This window comes from Mauremys mutica, chromosome 8 (genome assembly GCF_020497125.1).
Source record: "Mauremys mutica isolate MM-2020 ecotype Southern chromosome 8, ASM2049712v1, whole genome shotgun sequence".
In the NCBI taxonomy this organism is placed as follows: Eukaryota; Metazoa; Chordata; order Testudines; family Geoemydidae; genus Mauremys; species Mauremys mutica.
The window spans coordinates 43971857-43987641 of record NC_059079.1 but is presented as its reverse complement, the minus strand read 5'-3'; positions in this window follow the sequence as shown (position 1 = coordinate 43987641).

The following is a 15785-nucleotide window of genomic DNA, read 5'->3' as shown; positions in this document are numbered from 1 at the left end:
TGAAGGACACTAAATGCTACTATATAATCTAATATCATACTTATAGTTTCACTTATACTTTCCATACTGCAACCATAGAGTCTGGACAAATAGGGATAATTCACGGCACAATCACCCACTGTGAACCAGAGAAGAGCAAGATGGGGAAGGGAAGAGAGCACCTTTGGTTCCTGAGTGGGATGTATCGCTCCTGGGTAGGGGATAATGCTTACAGGGCTCTGGTCAATGACACTTGCTATACCAATAGAAAGGTGTATCCAGACCTCTACTACTGCTTTATCAACATGTGATGGGAGGGGAAGAGGGAATCAAGGACATGCTTGTGCTATACCCTGATTTGTACCTTCTTAGGCAATGTGCACTGGAGGGAGTGCTGCCTCTGCCCTAACCTTCTCAGGAAATGAGTCTATAAGGTGCTAATGCCCTTCAGCTCCTATTGATCCCAACTACGTAAATATTTGACCCTGGCTGCCTCCTGGTAGGAGAAGGGACCTCTTTTCACTGCCCTAGCACGTGTATGTTACAGTAGCCATTAATTAGGCCCAAGTACAGGAAATGATTTTCTTTCTAGTCCTTATATCGATTCTGCAAGGTGTGCTCCTCTTCACAGCAAGGGCCAGCCAAAAACTAGCCCTTCATTGTTATCCAGGAGAATCCTAAGTTTATATTGCTGTCCCCCAAATTTCTGGCCCAGTGGATCTGTGGTAGAATGCAATTGGCAAGAAAATCAGTGTAATGTGAAACTTGTAGTGTATCCCAATGGAAGAAGCCTAAAGGACATGCTTATTGAAATGTACAGCAGTCCTCCTTCAATCCTTCACACTCTACAAAGTCAATAACCCTTTCTCAGCCCTATCCACTATGTATGTTCCTCTGTATAGCTTATTTAGCCACATAGGCATGGCTGTTCACTTTATAAGCCTAGTTAAATGATTCTACTGCACATGCTCAGTATGTAATTTTAAAAAGCTTGTAACTCAGTCAAATCAAAACTATAATTTCTCTGCAGAAAGCAAAACACTTCTGCGTAATGTAGGCCTGGTTTGACATGAGTTATTGGATATGGGTGAAGCTTTATTTCTTGGGAGACAGGATTAGGGAGGTAAATGAATCAGCAGGCTGGAAACAGAATGTATGTACTGGCTAAGATAAGGGGGAACACACAGGGAACCATTTACAATAGACAAGATAAAAAGGGACAAGATATGTCAGCAACGTAAAGATGAGGTAATGAGTAAGTCGTGCATAGACAGAGCATGCTGTACAGGAGTTGGTTCCTACAAAGTGACAAAGCAGCTCCAAAATGTGTAATTCAAAGTATAGTAAATGCAACGTAATGTCCAAATGTATATAAAGGAAGAGGTTTGCTGTGTAACTTTTGGATGTGCGCCTTGACCTGTACCCACCCTCTATGGTTGAATCTGATCAACTCAGTGTGGCTTTGCCGTATGCCAGATAAAGGATCCTGGGTGGTGAGACTGGAGTCCAACTGAGTTCTTTAGGAAATGAGTGGAACAGGTCAACAAATGAGAGCTCTTTCTATACCATGTTTAAATTTCTGATGCTTAGCATGTTCAGATGTAGATACATTCAAAAATAACATAGGCTTCAATTTTTTTTAAAGGAATATATGTAGGATTTTTTATTTTCCTTGTATTTAAAAATATCTGCACTACTTTTGCTCTAAAAATCACCTTCATGCAGAGAACAAGCTTGGAAAACATAATCTAAAAGGTGAAATTGTGAACAATTGAAAGCAGGGATAGAATGAAAACCTTTATTCAACCTGCATTATTGTGTAATATTCATCACTCTTCCTGAAATAAATGTCTACTGTATGTTCTATTATCAATGGCATATGTACAGACATTAATTTGATCTATATAAGAATATACCCCTAAGTGATATTTTTCCATATGAAAGTGAATTATTCTTTATTCTTAGATTGCCAATTCTTAACAGTAGGAATGGACTCTTTACTATTTAACAATTGCAAAGGCTGCAGTTCAGGAGATTTTCGGAAAGGTTCTTATATATAAAATTTCATAGACCACTAACACAGCTGTTATTTAATCTTTTGTAATGGTGCTACACAAATTGAATTTATGTGGCTGCTATATTGCTCAGTACATGGTCATATAGTTTTATTATTCAAGTGAATTGATATTTGAATTTTATTAAGCAAATGATCTCTGCAATATAGTAATGTATGCATTGTAGAGACAGAACAAATGTGCTAGATTCATGTACAAAAGTGTTCAGTTAGCACTGAAATTTCAACTCAAAACAGGATCCTTTTTTATTGGTGAATATTGACATTTGCAATCTTAAAATGCTGGCAGTGACGGAAATATACAACACGAAAGTCCTCAATGGACAGAAGGTGGTTGAAATTGTATTTCTAAATATTTATCAACCACTTAGTCCACTTACAGAAAAAAACAGGAAACTGCAACTCCGGTCTACTGCTGATGTATGTCTTTTTATCACAAACAGGAAAGTTTGCAGTCTGCTTTGTGTTTTCCCATCTCCTGTAATAAGGTCATCTCTCTAAACTATTCCTCATTTTAGACCATGGTGCAATTCTGCCCCTACAAAACTAATGATATTTCACATACTGTACATTAGTGTCATTACCAAAGCAAAAAATCAGAATCCTGGTTATTGTTGGGACCAAAAACCACGTTTGAACAAAGAAAATCTTAGACTATATATGAGTGGAAAATGTACCAGTGACCTCTATCACATCGTGAAATCTCCCTGAGAAAGCAGTAAAAATAAATGTCATTTAAACCGAGACAAAACACCGAAGAACACATTGTAGGGGAACTGCATTGCCATAGTGATAGATTAGATAACCTCCTTTTCATAGCCATAGGAATAAGTCATCGTTTAAAGGGTCAAATTGATTAATTTTTTTTAATAAAGTTTCTGATAGGGCACCCTTTTAAATAGAATGACCTGAAAAATCTTTTCTAAAAAATCCTTTAAAAATGTGTTGAGGGTTTTTCTGTTCCTGTTGCTGTTTGAGTCTTTTCAGCAAGGGAGAAACTGACTACACAGGGGAAAAAGTGAACAGACTGTACACAAAGTGCTGTCGAATGCAAAAAGTATAAAAACCTGAGAACATGGAGAAAAATATTTTCCTACTAGCTTTTTTTTTCCAGATCTAGTAACCATGGTAGGTTCATAATTTTCAGAGAGAAGTGTGATTTACAAGTTGATGGTGTCCCTCTTGAAGCTCCCAGTTCTTTTATCTTCATAGAGTCCTTCCTTTGGGGTTTTACCCAGATTTGGATCATGCCTGGTTGACAGATACAAGGTCTAAGGGACTATATACATTGGAGTTAATACAGCCCATGGATGCCTCCATGGATGTTGAGGGTCCCCAGGCGGTGGGACTCAGCAAGGTTCTGCTTCACAAAGGTGTATATCTGGGGAAGAGACAATGTAGAACATACAATAGAGTTTACCCTTTGGGGTCCCCTCATGTGACAGCAAGCAGAGGATAAAAGAAGGCCTGGACACACTGGGGAGGAGAATAAAGTTGAAAGCAGCCTGGCTAAAATAGGCTTTGGTGAATTGCTCTGCATCCAGAGAAGAGGATTCCCAGCCTATGTAGCAGGACCAGGTGCTGCTGGACTCTGGATTTTGGCCATTGTGAATATGAAGCATGGGAACTGCAAAAGAGCTTAGAGCGAAGTGCACAAGTCCCTTGGGGGTGGTTTATTTTTTTTCATTGTAATGATAATTTCAATGAGTTTTAGCTGGGCATTCAGTGTGCCCTTTCCAGGAATAACCGCCCTGTATAAAGCCAAAAGGAAATGTTAACTACAATTCACAACTTTTGTTTTTAATTCACCTTTGTGGATTTTTTTAAAGGCAGCTTCTTTCCTAATAATAAGATTTGATAAAGCAGATAAAACTGATTTGAGTTGTTTCATAGGGTCCATTGTAGTATAACATTTATATTGAATGTAATAACTTTTAGCCTCTTTGGTCCAAGCAAAAACAAAAGTATGTTACATTTCAACTGATTTTCAACTCTCCCTCCTCAAAACTCAGACAGTTCTAACCTGCCCATAAAGTGAGTTGATAAACTTTGGGCCATGAAGTCTATTTGTTTATTAATTGATTTATGTTGGATGAATGTCTGTCTCTAGCTACCTATTCTCCATTGCTTCCAGTAACTAACCAGATTCTCTCCTATGGTCCAAAGAAGCTGCCATAGGCAGAAATAAGTTCAAAGCTGAATGTTCGTGCCTTGTTATTTTGCCTTGCAGTGACCCTCTTCCTTCACTGCCTCATTAAGATGTTGAGAGTGGCTTCTCCTCTTGTGCTGATTTTTCAGAATAATTTCAATTTTCAGTGGACATGTTATTCAGTCCCCTCAATTTCAACCTTCCCTGTAAACTACCAGGAACAGCATTGGTGTAACTTCTAATTAAAAGACCTGATGGACTTAAAAACTGTGTGTGAATTTTCCAGTCTGGAAACCTTAGAATAGTCTGATTTGTTAGACACAGTTGAATGTAACTAAAACAGTCCTTCACAGGCCCAGGACGTTGGTGTAATACACTGGCAAGGTGTGTGTTGCATTCATCTATATTGTGCTGTCCACTAGAGGACAACAGCCTACTATAACTGCCAGTTAAATGGAGATATTCATTAGGTTCAAGCAATATAGATCTGTGATGCAGCACTGAAGTTCCCAGGGTTCCAATCCTAGTGAACTCCAAAATTTGAGTTGTTACATAGCACAATGGTTTTATAATTAAACATGAAAATTTTCACCATCTCAAGCAATTAGTATTTTAATGGTGGTGGAGAAAAGAAAAATGGCACCATCATTTTGGAACTACTGTTAAATATAATTAGGCCCTGTCCATGTTAGCACACAAATTATGCAAACCCAATCCCCACAGTTCATCTCTGGATCCAAACTTCCTCATAGTATGTGAGGATGTTTGAGTTCAGTTTTTGGATCACCACATTATAGACAGGGGCCAGCTGCTAAGGGTAGATATGGGCTTTCCCAAAGTTTACAAGATGTTCGGACTGACACTGTAGTTCAAACTTACCGCAAGCTTGCATCTGTGTTCAGAACTAATTCTCAAGCATGAATCTCTCTGAATCATGATTGAAAACAATTGGATCTGGCATAATTGTAGTATGATTTGATAAATTATTATAGACCAAGATTTTTAAAACTGTCCTAAATGAAGCTATGCTATCCAAAAAACACACAAGCAACCACAAAAGAATTCTGTGGAATGGTTTGCTAATGCAGTTTGTAAAGGTGTTGAATGTGGTGCAAATCATATTGCACCTGTAAGTGTATTTAAGAACTGTTTAAAACATTGTTACAAAACATCGTACACACAGGAACTAAAGCCAAATTTTCAAAACTGCCAACCAATTGCGGATGCCTCGGTTCTCGTAAACTCAGCTTTGATACAGCTAGGTCTTAAATTACAAAAGCGCTGAGCAAGTCTGTTAAGAACGTAGGAATGGCCATACTTAGTCAGACTAATGGTCCATCTAGCCCAGTATCCTGTCTTCTGACAGTAGCCAGTGCAAGATGCTTCAGAAGTAATGATCAGAACAGAGCAATATATTGAGTGATCCATTCCTTGTTGTCAAGTTCCAGCTTCTAGCCGTCAGAGGTTTAGGAACACCCAGAGCTTGGGGTTGCGTCCCTGATTTGGCTAATATCCATTGATAAACCTATCCTCCATGAAATTATCTAATTCTTTTATGAACCCAGTTATACTTTTGGCCTACACAACATCCACTGGCAACGATTTCCATAAGTTGACTGTGCATTGTGCGAGAAAGTACTTCCTTTGATTTTAAATCTGCTACCTATTAATTTCATTGGGTGTTATGTGAAGTGGTAAAGAACACTTCCTTTGTCACTTTCTCCACACCTTGATTTTTATAGACCTCTGTCATATTCCCCCATAGTCATCTTTTTTCTAAGCTGAAGAGTTCCAGGTTTTTTAACCTCTTTGCATATGGAGGTTAAAATAACTTTTGTTGCCTTTCTCTGTATTTCTTGTCCAATTCTTATATATCCTTTCAGAGATGGGGCGCCCAGAACTGCACATGGTATTCAAGGTGTAGGTATACCATGGATTTATACAGTGGTATTATATTTTCTGTCTTATTATCTATCCCTTTCCTAATGGATAGATAATTTTGTTAGCTTTTTTTGACTGCCATTGCACATTAAGCAGATGTTTTCAGAGAACTATCCACAATGACTCCACAATCTTTTTCTTGAGTGGCAAAAGCTAATTTATGCCCCCCATCATTTTTGTATGCATAGCTGGGATTATGTTTTCCAATGTGCATTACTTTGCATTTATCAACATGGAATTTCACCTTCCATTTTGTTGTCCAATCACCCTGTTTTGTTCCAAAATCTCCTTTAACTCCTTAGTCTGTGACAGTTCTTCAGATTTATCACCTAAAAAGTATGGCTCAGGTGTGGGAATCCCCCTCACATCCTATGCAGTGAAGACAGATGCAAAGAATTCATTTAGCTTCTGTGCAACAGCCTTGCCTTCCTCAATAATCCAGCGGCCCCACTGCTTGTTTGGCAGGCTTCCTGCTTCTGATGTACTTTCAAAATGTTTCCTGTTAGTTTTTGTGTCTTTTGCTAGTTGCTCTTCAAATTCTTTTTTGGCTGCCTAATTATACTTGACTTGCCAGAGTTTATGCTCCTTTCTGTTTTCCTCAGTAGGATTTGACTTCCGGGTTCTAAAGGATTTCTTTTTGTCTCTAAACTCTTCATTTACTCTGGTGCTTAACCATGGTGGAGTGAGGTTTTGTTTTGTTTATGTCGGGTATTCATATTGTTTGTCTCTATTATGGTGATTTAAAAAGATTTCCCTTCAACTTGCAGGCATTTCACTCTTGTGAACATTCTTGATTTCTGTTTAACTACCCTCCTTATTTTTGTGTAGTTCCCCTTTTTTAAGTTATATGCTACTGATTTTAAAGGTAATTACATTATAGTTGCTATTATCAGGCAGTTCAACTATATTCACCTCTTGGACCAGATCTTGGACCAGTGCCCCTTAGGACTAAATCAAGAATCGCCTCTCACGCTGTGGGTTCCAGGACTAGCTCCTCCAAGAAGCAGCTATTAATGATGTCTAGAAATTTTATTTCTGCATCTCATCGTGAGGTGACATGTTCCCAGTCAATATTGGGATAGTTTAAATTCCTCATTATTGTTTGGTTTTCTGTTTTTTATAGCCTCTCTAATCTCCCTGGGCATTTTCCAATCACCATCACCATTCTGGTCAGTAGCATATTCCTACTGCTTTACTATTATTATTCAAGCATGGAATTTCTAGCCATAGAGATTCTATGGTGCTGTTTGATTTATTTAAGATTTTTACTATATTTGACTCTATGCTTTCTTTCACATATAGTGCCACTCCCCCACCAGCACACAACCTACACTGTCATTTCTATATATTTTGTACCCTGGCATTACTATGCCCCATTGATTATCATCATTCTACCAAGTTACTGTGATGCCTATTGTACCAATGTCCTCATTTAATACCAGGCACTCAAATTCACCCATCTTAGTATTTAGACTTCTAGCATTTTATATACAAGCACTTATAAAATTTGTCAATATTTGAGAGTTTATTGGTCTACCTTCATGAGATGTAATTGAATGGGACTCTTTTTCATTTGACTGTTTCTCTTCAGATCCTACATGTACTTTATCAACTGTTGTAGTTCTGAGTTCTCAGCATCTTTTAAAATCAAGCCTTAGGTATTTCAAATTGGGCACCCAAAATTAGTGGTCAGTTTTGAAAACTGCTGTTCCCGAAGTAGTATTTGAGCACAGAACTTGTGCTGTTCTGATGGAGATGCTAATGGCATTTTAATGGATATTCTTCAATAACAATGAATGTATGCAATTTCACATAGCCACAAAACAGCAGAGATGCTAGACACTCCATCTTTCCTTCAGATTTGACTGCTTATCTAGAAATAGGCAAGGCTTTTTCAATAGGCCATCACTCATTCTCTTGTATCATCCCATTATGTAATAATCTTTCACATCATTGAGATTTTTGTCTGCTTGTGACTAAAATCAGGCTTCTGTTTTCTTATCTAAGTTTACTCAGGTCATTTACAAACTAGGACCAAATTCACTCGTGGTATAACTTCACTGTGGACTGATTCTTCAAAAGTGGTAAAGCCAGCAATTTCAATTAAGTCAATAAGAGCTTCAGAAGCAACTGGGGTCAACTGAATGACAGCAGAAATTAATTTGCCCCTAGATTTTTTTTTTAATTGGAAAAAAAACGGAATCTCTATATATGGGAGTTTTTTTCATTCAGCATAATTGCTTAATTCTTGTGCTCTCCTTTCTTTGACCCTCCCTCTGATGCAGTTATCTTTTTTTTTTCAAACTGATGTTGTCTACTACCAAAATTCTACTTCAGAATAAAATCAGAATGCAGTAGCTAAATGGCAGACCACATTTGAAGAACCACTCTGAAACTCACATGGTGAGCATTACATTTTCCTAAGGGTGGAGGATCCAATTCTCGCAGTCCTCTCAGACTTTCATTTAGGTTGGATGCAGTTTGATGCATGTCTAGGAAATTCACTTTTTGTTCACCAGGGGATGATTCAAGTCTACAGCTGTCACAAACAGTACATAAGACTTAATTCATGAATTAACTGTCAGTTGCTGCATTCCCACAGTAAGAGTAAATTAGAGGTACAAAATAGAATTGGCATGAAACCAGGGGCGGCTCCAGGCCCCAGCACGCCAAGCGCGTGCTTGGGGCGGCAAGCCGCTGGGGGCGCTCTGCCTGTCGCTGGGAGGGCAGCAGGCAGGCAGGCCGCCTTCGGCGGCCTGTCTGCAGAGGGTCTGCTGGCCCGCAGCTCCGGTGGATCTCCCGCAGGCCTGCCTGCAGAGGGTCCGCTGGTCCCGCGGCTTCAGTGGAGGCGCGGGACTAGCGGACCCTCTGCAGACACGCCTGCGGGAGGTCCATCGGAGCCGCGGGACCAGCTACCAGCAGAGCGCCCCCCGCGGCTTGCCGCCGTGCTTGGCGTAGCAAAATGTCTAGAGCCGCCCCTGCATGAAACATAGGACCAGAGTCAAAAAAGCATATAATGTTGATATTATATCTGAATGAAAAGCCACTTAAAATACTTTATAAATTAGGATATCTGCTCCAGTCTCAATTTACTTTATTACAGTTAGCTTTCTGTACAGCAATTATACCTCACCAGTGAATATAAAATTACACAGATGAGCTATATTTTTTAAGTTTAATACATGAAATAATCCAGCTAAAGATCTAGGAAAATAGCTATAATGAGAATAGCATGCTATCACTTTCTCCATGCTGTTCTCTTAACAGTTATGTCCTCAATCTACCCAGGTCTACTATGCAATGGAAAAGTTCCTTAGTAACTAAAACCGCAATCCCTCAAGAGACAAAAAAAAACAACAATTCCTTTACCCAAATCTCTGATGTTATCTCTTAGGCTGGGGTGATAAAGTCAAACAGACCATGACCTTCCTTGAAGTTGTAGATTTATTTACTCTCCTCTGTACTGTACACTTTAGACCCTTATGGCTCTATTACGCTATTAGACATAGGAATAAACTTGTGGAAATAAATGTATTTAATAAGGTCATTCTGTGTTTGCTTTCTTTATATAAAGAGCAAATTATAATATGGGTGATTTGGAAAATGGGCTTGTGGGTAGAGTTATTTGAAAAGCCATTATGTGAACCTTTTAGATTATAATATCTGGGAAGTGAATATTATAGAATATACCACTCACCAAAATATAAATATGAATTTGTTCCTTTTTTGGCACTAAATGTGTATAATTAGCATAAAATACCTTGAATTCTTTACAGTAATATCAAAAAGTGACTATCAGATCATTTATTTAATATCTGCTGAAAATACGGAATAGAATTAGAGACCTGTATGTAACCAGAAGGGAGTAAGCAATGCAGTGATGGAAAAATAGCAAAAGGTATATTATTGTTTTGTATTAGACATTTCTTGTCTTGTTCTTCAGACTCTGTTATTGCAATATTGCCCCAAAGCAGACAAGAGAGCTTTAGATTGTGGCTATCTCACTACTGCACAAACTTCCCGCCCACTGCATGGTATTAGCACAGCCTGATACAGTCACAGGATATCAATCAATCATGACCTAAACAGGAAATACCAAAAATCTACTGCCTGGTTCAGGTTAGTAGGGCTCTACTCATAGCAAGCAGGAAAAGACATATAAAATGTTGTGCATTATTACTAGTCTGCTAGCAGTTATGCAGAAGCGCAATATTAAATGTAAAAGCACTTTATATACAGGTAACTGTCTGACTTTTCTGCTGCTGCCAACAGGGATACGAAGAAAAATTAGATACTTCTATCATAAATGGTTATAAACTCTCCAGAGAAATTCTTTTGACAAATGCTGTATTTCCTCAGTTTCTGACTAAAAATAAGGTGAATGCTTTTATTTTTAATAATTTTCTTTAAGTCTCTGGAGTACACTAACCTGTACGTCTCCTCTCCCAAAAGCCACACCTAACAGCTTGATCCAAAGCACTTTGAAGTGAAGGCAAAGACTCCCATTGATTACAATGGACTTTGGATCAGGCCCTCACCATGAAAATTGGCAGTCCTTTCTGATCTTGCTGAATCAGCTAGAGACATGGGGAAAGTTTGTACTTTTCTTTCCTGTTTATGAAAATATTACTAAATTGTATCAATTACACAGTGGATAATATCCACAAAAGCTTAATAATTAGAGGTAGAACTACAATACATATTTTTCTTTATTGCTCTTTATTAAAGAAAAGACTGAGTAATTTCATTCACTTTCAAGCAAACTTCTCAATTTGTATACAGTTAGGCTTCAGTGTTGCCATGCAAACACATTAATGATAAGATTCTTCTTTTATGATTGTACTGCCTGGTCATGGTCATCATCTAATGTGTTTTTACTTGTTTTCATTCATATAATGTGCATGTACATTTAGAGTGGTAGTTTCAAAGGAACCAAAGAGCATTAGACCCAAATCTCATTAAAATCCAGTGGGGATTTAGACATTTAGCTACTTACACACCTTTGAAAAATCTCAGTTTAAAATGCATATTAATTAATCTAGACTGATCTCAACAATACTAAAAAACTCCTACCTGCCTTCTGACTGGCAAGAACAGAACCACTACCTACCTAACTACCTCTTCTTGGTGTGGGGGAGGGGGAAAGAAGGGGCGGCAAAAGCCTGGATAAACAGGCTTTGTAGTATGCCCTGAAATCCAGTAGACTCAGCCTCTGGCAATCCAAGGGAGGGACAAGTGAGAAGGCTATTTCCCCAGACACACAAATCTTGGCCTTGATTCTGCAGACATATTCTTCACCATTATGTATAGGACAAGTTTGGCATCACTGAGACTATGCATATGCATACAGTTATGCACAAACCTAGTTCCTTCAGGATCAGACCTTTAGAGAGAGACATGCCTCAGTTTAAGTGCCAATCCGTAATTATAAGCTCCGCATAGGCAGGACTAGATCCTCCAGCTGGTGTAAGTGGATGAAGCTCACAATGCTCCATTGTTTTAGATCAGAGCAGCAGTCACAATTATTTTTAACACTATTTACTGCATATGGATTTTTGTTTTGGTTATTTATTTAAAAATTCTAATAAAACATTGAATTCCAGACCACTGAATATTAAATTAAACTAAAAAAAAAGGCTCATGCATTAAGGAAATTCCAATTTTCCATATTATTTTTCAGTTGCGACAGAACATTGCCAAACATATTATTTCTTTAAAGATATCACCAGTTTGTTAGTGTTGCATCCTCAAACTTCCATCAAGTATAAAATTTAATTAATTAAATTCCAACACTGTGGGTAACACTGAGGATTTCTTCAGTGCAAGAAAAGCTGTACAACCCAATGCATTATTTCTATACCAAACATCACTTCTAATTCAAGCGTCTCTAGTACAAATCACTCAAGTGCTCTTATCTAGCTTTCTACAAGTTTGTTCTGAGAGTTTGAATACTGGTGATTTGTTCAGCGGCAGGCAGTCTTTCCAACAATCCCAAATTAGTCATTTGTCAATACATACCCAGTGCAATACAATCACTGTTTTGCACAAACTGCTTCTCTTGCTGTTTTTTAGCTGGACTGGTGATTACTTTCCAAAATTGTAAAAAGCTTAACATCGATGATGTGGAAGAAGTTCTGTACTGCTCATGTGCCCCATGCCAAAGAAAGTTAGTTTAAAAACTGTGATATTTAGAGTAGTTTCTTTTGGTTTCATTGATGGCTTACATTTCTGCTTTTACATATTTTATCCTTTATGCCAAAATGATCTTGACAAAGTGGAGAAATGGTCTGAAATAAATAGTATGAAATTCAATAAGGACAAATTCAAAGTACTTCACTTTGGAAGGAACAATCAGTTTCACACATACAAAATGGGAAATGACTGCCTAGAAAGGAATACTGCGGAAACTGGTCTGGGATCACAAGCTAAATATGAGTCAACAGTGTAACACTGTTGCAAAAAAAAAATGTTTTTAAAGGCAAACATCATTCTGGGCTGTATTAGCAGGAATGTTGTAATCAAGACACAAGAAGTAATTCTTCCACTCTACTCCGCATTGATAAGGCCTCAGCTGGAGTAATGTGTCCAGTTCTGGATGCCACATTTCAGGAAAGAGGTGAACAAACTGGAGAAAGTCCAGAGGAGAGCAACAGAAATTATTAAAGATCTAAAATACGTGACCTACAAGGAAAGATTGAAAAAATTGGGTTTGTTTAGTCTGTTGAAGAGAAGACTAAGGGAGACATGATCACAGTTTTCAAGTACATAAAAGGTTGTTACAAAAAGGAGGTGAATTTTTTTTCTTGTTAACCTCTGAGGATAGGACAAGAAACAATGGACTTAAATTGCTTCGATGGAGATTTAGCTTGGACATTAGGAAAAACTTCCTATCAGCACAGTTAAGCACTGGTACAAATTCCTTAGGGAAGTTGTGGAATCTCCATCACTGGATGTTTTTAAGAACAGGTTACACAAGCACCTATCAGGGATGCTCTTGGTTATTACTTAGTCATGCCTTGAGTGCAGGGGACTGGACTAGATAACCTACTGAGGTCCCTTCCAGTCCTACACGTCTATCATTCTGTGATTCTGTGCCCAATGACTTTTTAGAAAGTCTCTAAACCTAGAATTAATGTTTGTGTTCTCTTTGGTTACGTATTGATCATTTTAAGCAGGATCTTTGTTTTTAACATAGCTGCAACTGTGTGAAATATTGAAATACATGCTTCCAGTAATGTCTTGTCCTATTCTTAATATACAAAACCTGTCTAATTTCAATCTGTGACCTTCTGTACCTCAGGAGAACACCCAGCACTCCCATGTTCATCCTTATTGCGAGGTATCTAATGCAAAGTTTGTCATGTCGGGTGTCTTCGAAAGGCTGATGATGCACTGACCATTGTTGTTATAATAATGTTATAGTAATTGTTGTTATAGTAATGTTATAATAATGTTATAGTAATCATTGTTATAGTAATGCTATAGGTTGTAATTTTATGTATATAGTTATGAGGCTGAGAATGTGTCCTCATGGCTTAAAACAAGACCAGGCAAAAACTTTCCAAGAACAGAGGGGCAGTTCACACCTCATCAGGGCATGTATGGGACAAACCCAGCCCAGCCTCATAGGAACAAAGGACACCGGCCTAGACAACAACAAAAGATCTGTTGGACTCTCAAGTGAGTCACCCCCCCACCATTTGGTCAGTTTGGGACTATGATGAGGTAATGCTCACATGACCCTGAAGGGGATGGGAGCAAAGCCGAGAGGGAAGAAAGAACAGGATAAAAGGGAGAGTCATTTGCCATGCTCGTCCTCTCTCTTCCACCTCCATCTACAGACATCACAATCCAGTGCTGATCAAAGGGGAGAACCTGGCTGAAGGGCAACCAGCCAGCCTGTGGTGAGAAGCATCTAAGTTTGTAAGGGCATTGAAAGTGTTAAGATCAGCTTAGAATGCATTTTGCTTTTATTTCATTTGACCAAATCTGACTTATGCTTTAACTTATCACTTAAAAATCTTTGTAGTTAATAAATTTGTTTGTTTATTCTACTGAAGCAATGCATTTGGTTTGAAGCATGTCAGAGACTTCCCTTGGGATAACAAGCTTGGTGCATATCAATTTCTTTGTTAAACTGGCAAACTCATATAAGCTTTCAGTGTCCAGTGGGTATAACTCGATACTGCAAGATGGAGGTTCCTAGGGTTGTGTCTGGGACCGGAGATATTGGCTAGTGTCATTCGGTTGCACAATCCGAGGAGCAGCTTACATGCTAGAGGCTGTGCATGAACAGCCCAGGAGTGGAGGTTCTCACATCAGAGCAGGGTAAGGCTGGCTCCCAGAGCCAAGGATTGGAGTGACCTAGCAGATCACTGGTCCAGATAACACCAGAGGGGAACATCACAAAATCTAAGGAGTCAAATATTATTAATTAAATAAAAATGAGTATTAAAACACGTGCTGAGGTTTAACAACTTGGGTAAACCTCAAATATATTTTCTGATCAATTTTCTAATCAACGTGTATTTAACCTTTATTAACGTATATAATTACGTATTTTCATACTGAGTTTAAAACTGATTTGACATTTTAAACAAATTCATAAGACATCTTTTCATGCATGGATATCCATTCTTACCTCACATCCTTGCTTAGTTTCATGTCATTTGAACATTAGGAGGCCTTACCTAGGGATATGGTGTATTCCTTCACCACTTGAAGTCATGACTGGGTTTCTTTCTATGAAATATGCTATAGCTTAAACAGAAATTATGGGTTTACAGCAGGAATTCCTGGGGGAGGTTCTCTGGTCTGTGTTATAGAGGAGATCAGTCTAGATGATCATGATTGTCCCTTCAGGCCTCGGAATATATGAATCCCCTTTCGCAGTGTTTGATAGTATTCACTCCATACTTGCCCAGAAAGAGTTAATGTAGAGTGAGAAGGGGGCTAATTAACCCAACAGGCCACAGTTTTGGGGAATCAGGTACTAAGTAATCCCCTGACTGAATGAGGGAGCCCAGATGAGGAGTAACCAGGTGGGCTGGGTTTATAAAGACAAGAAATTGGAAGCTAAAGGGGGCTGCTGAGAAATAGGATGCAGTGACTGCCTGGGAGAAGGAAGGAGTGTTTTGGGCTACAGAAGCAAGTGAAATGCAGTTGCTCCCTGGCAGGAGGGAGAGGTGAGGCTGGCAAACCGAGGGATGGTGGAATGTCAGATGATAAGGAAAGGGCTCAGAGAAAGGCAGTAAGGTCTAGAATGGAGCAGAGCTTGGCTGCTTACTTAGAAGGTCCCGAGCCGGAAACCAGAGCAGAGGGTGGTCCTGGGTTCCCCTGCCAGTGGAATGGGAAAGCTGCCTAGGGTTGCTGAAGGAAGACTTTGGTACACTGGAAGGGGAAAAGATGTACAGTGACCTGACCAGAGTGAGTTATGAAGAGGCAGCAATAGCTCATGGAGAAGGAGAAGGATGGAGAGATGGCATAAAACCGGGAAAAGAGGTGTCAACCTTGCGAAACTAATTCCCAGAATTGCCAGGAGGAGGCACCATCTAGCAATGAGTAGAGCACTCCATCACGCAGTGGGAGGGGAAAAAACATAAAGATGTAAGATCTAAAAAATTATCCACAAAAGTGGGTAAC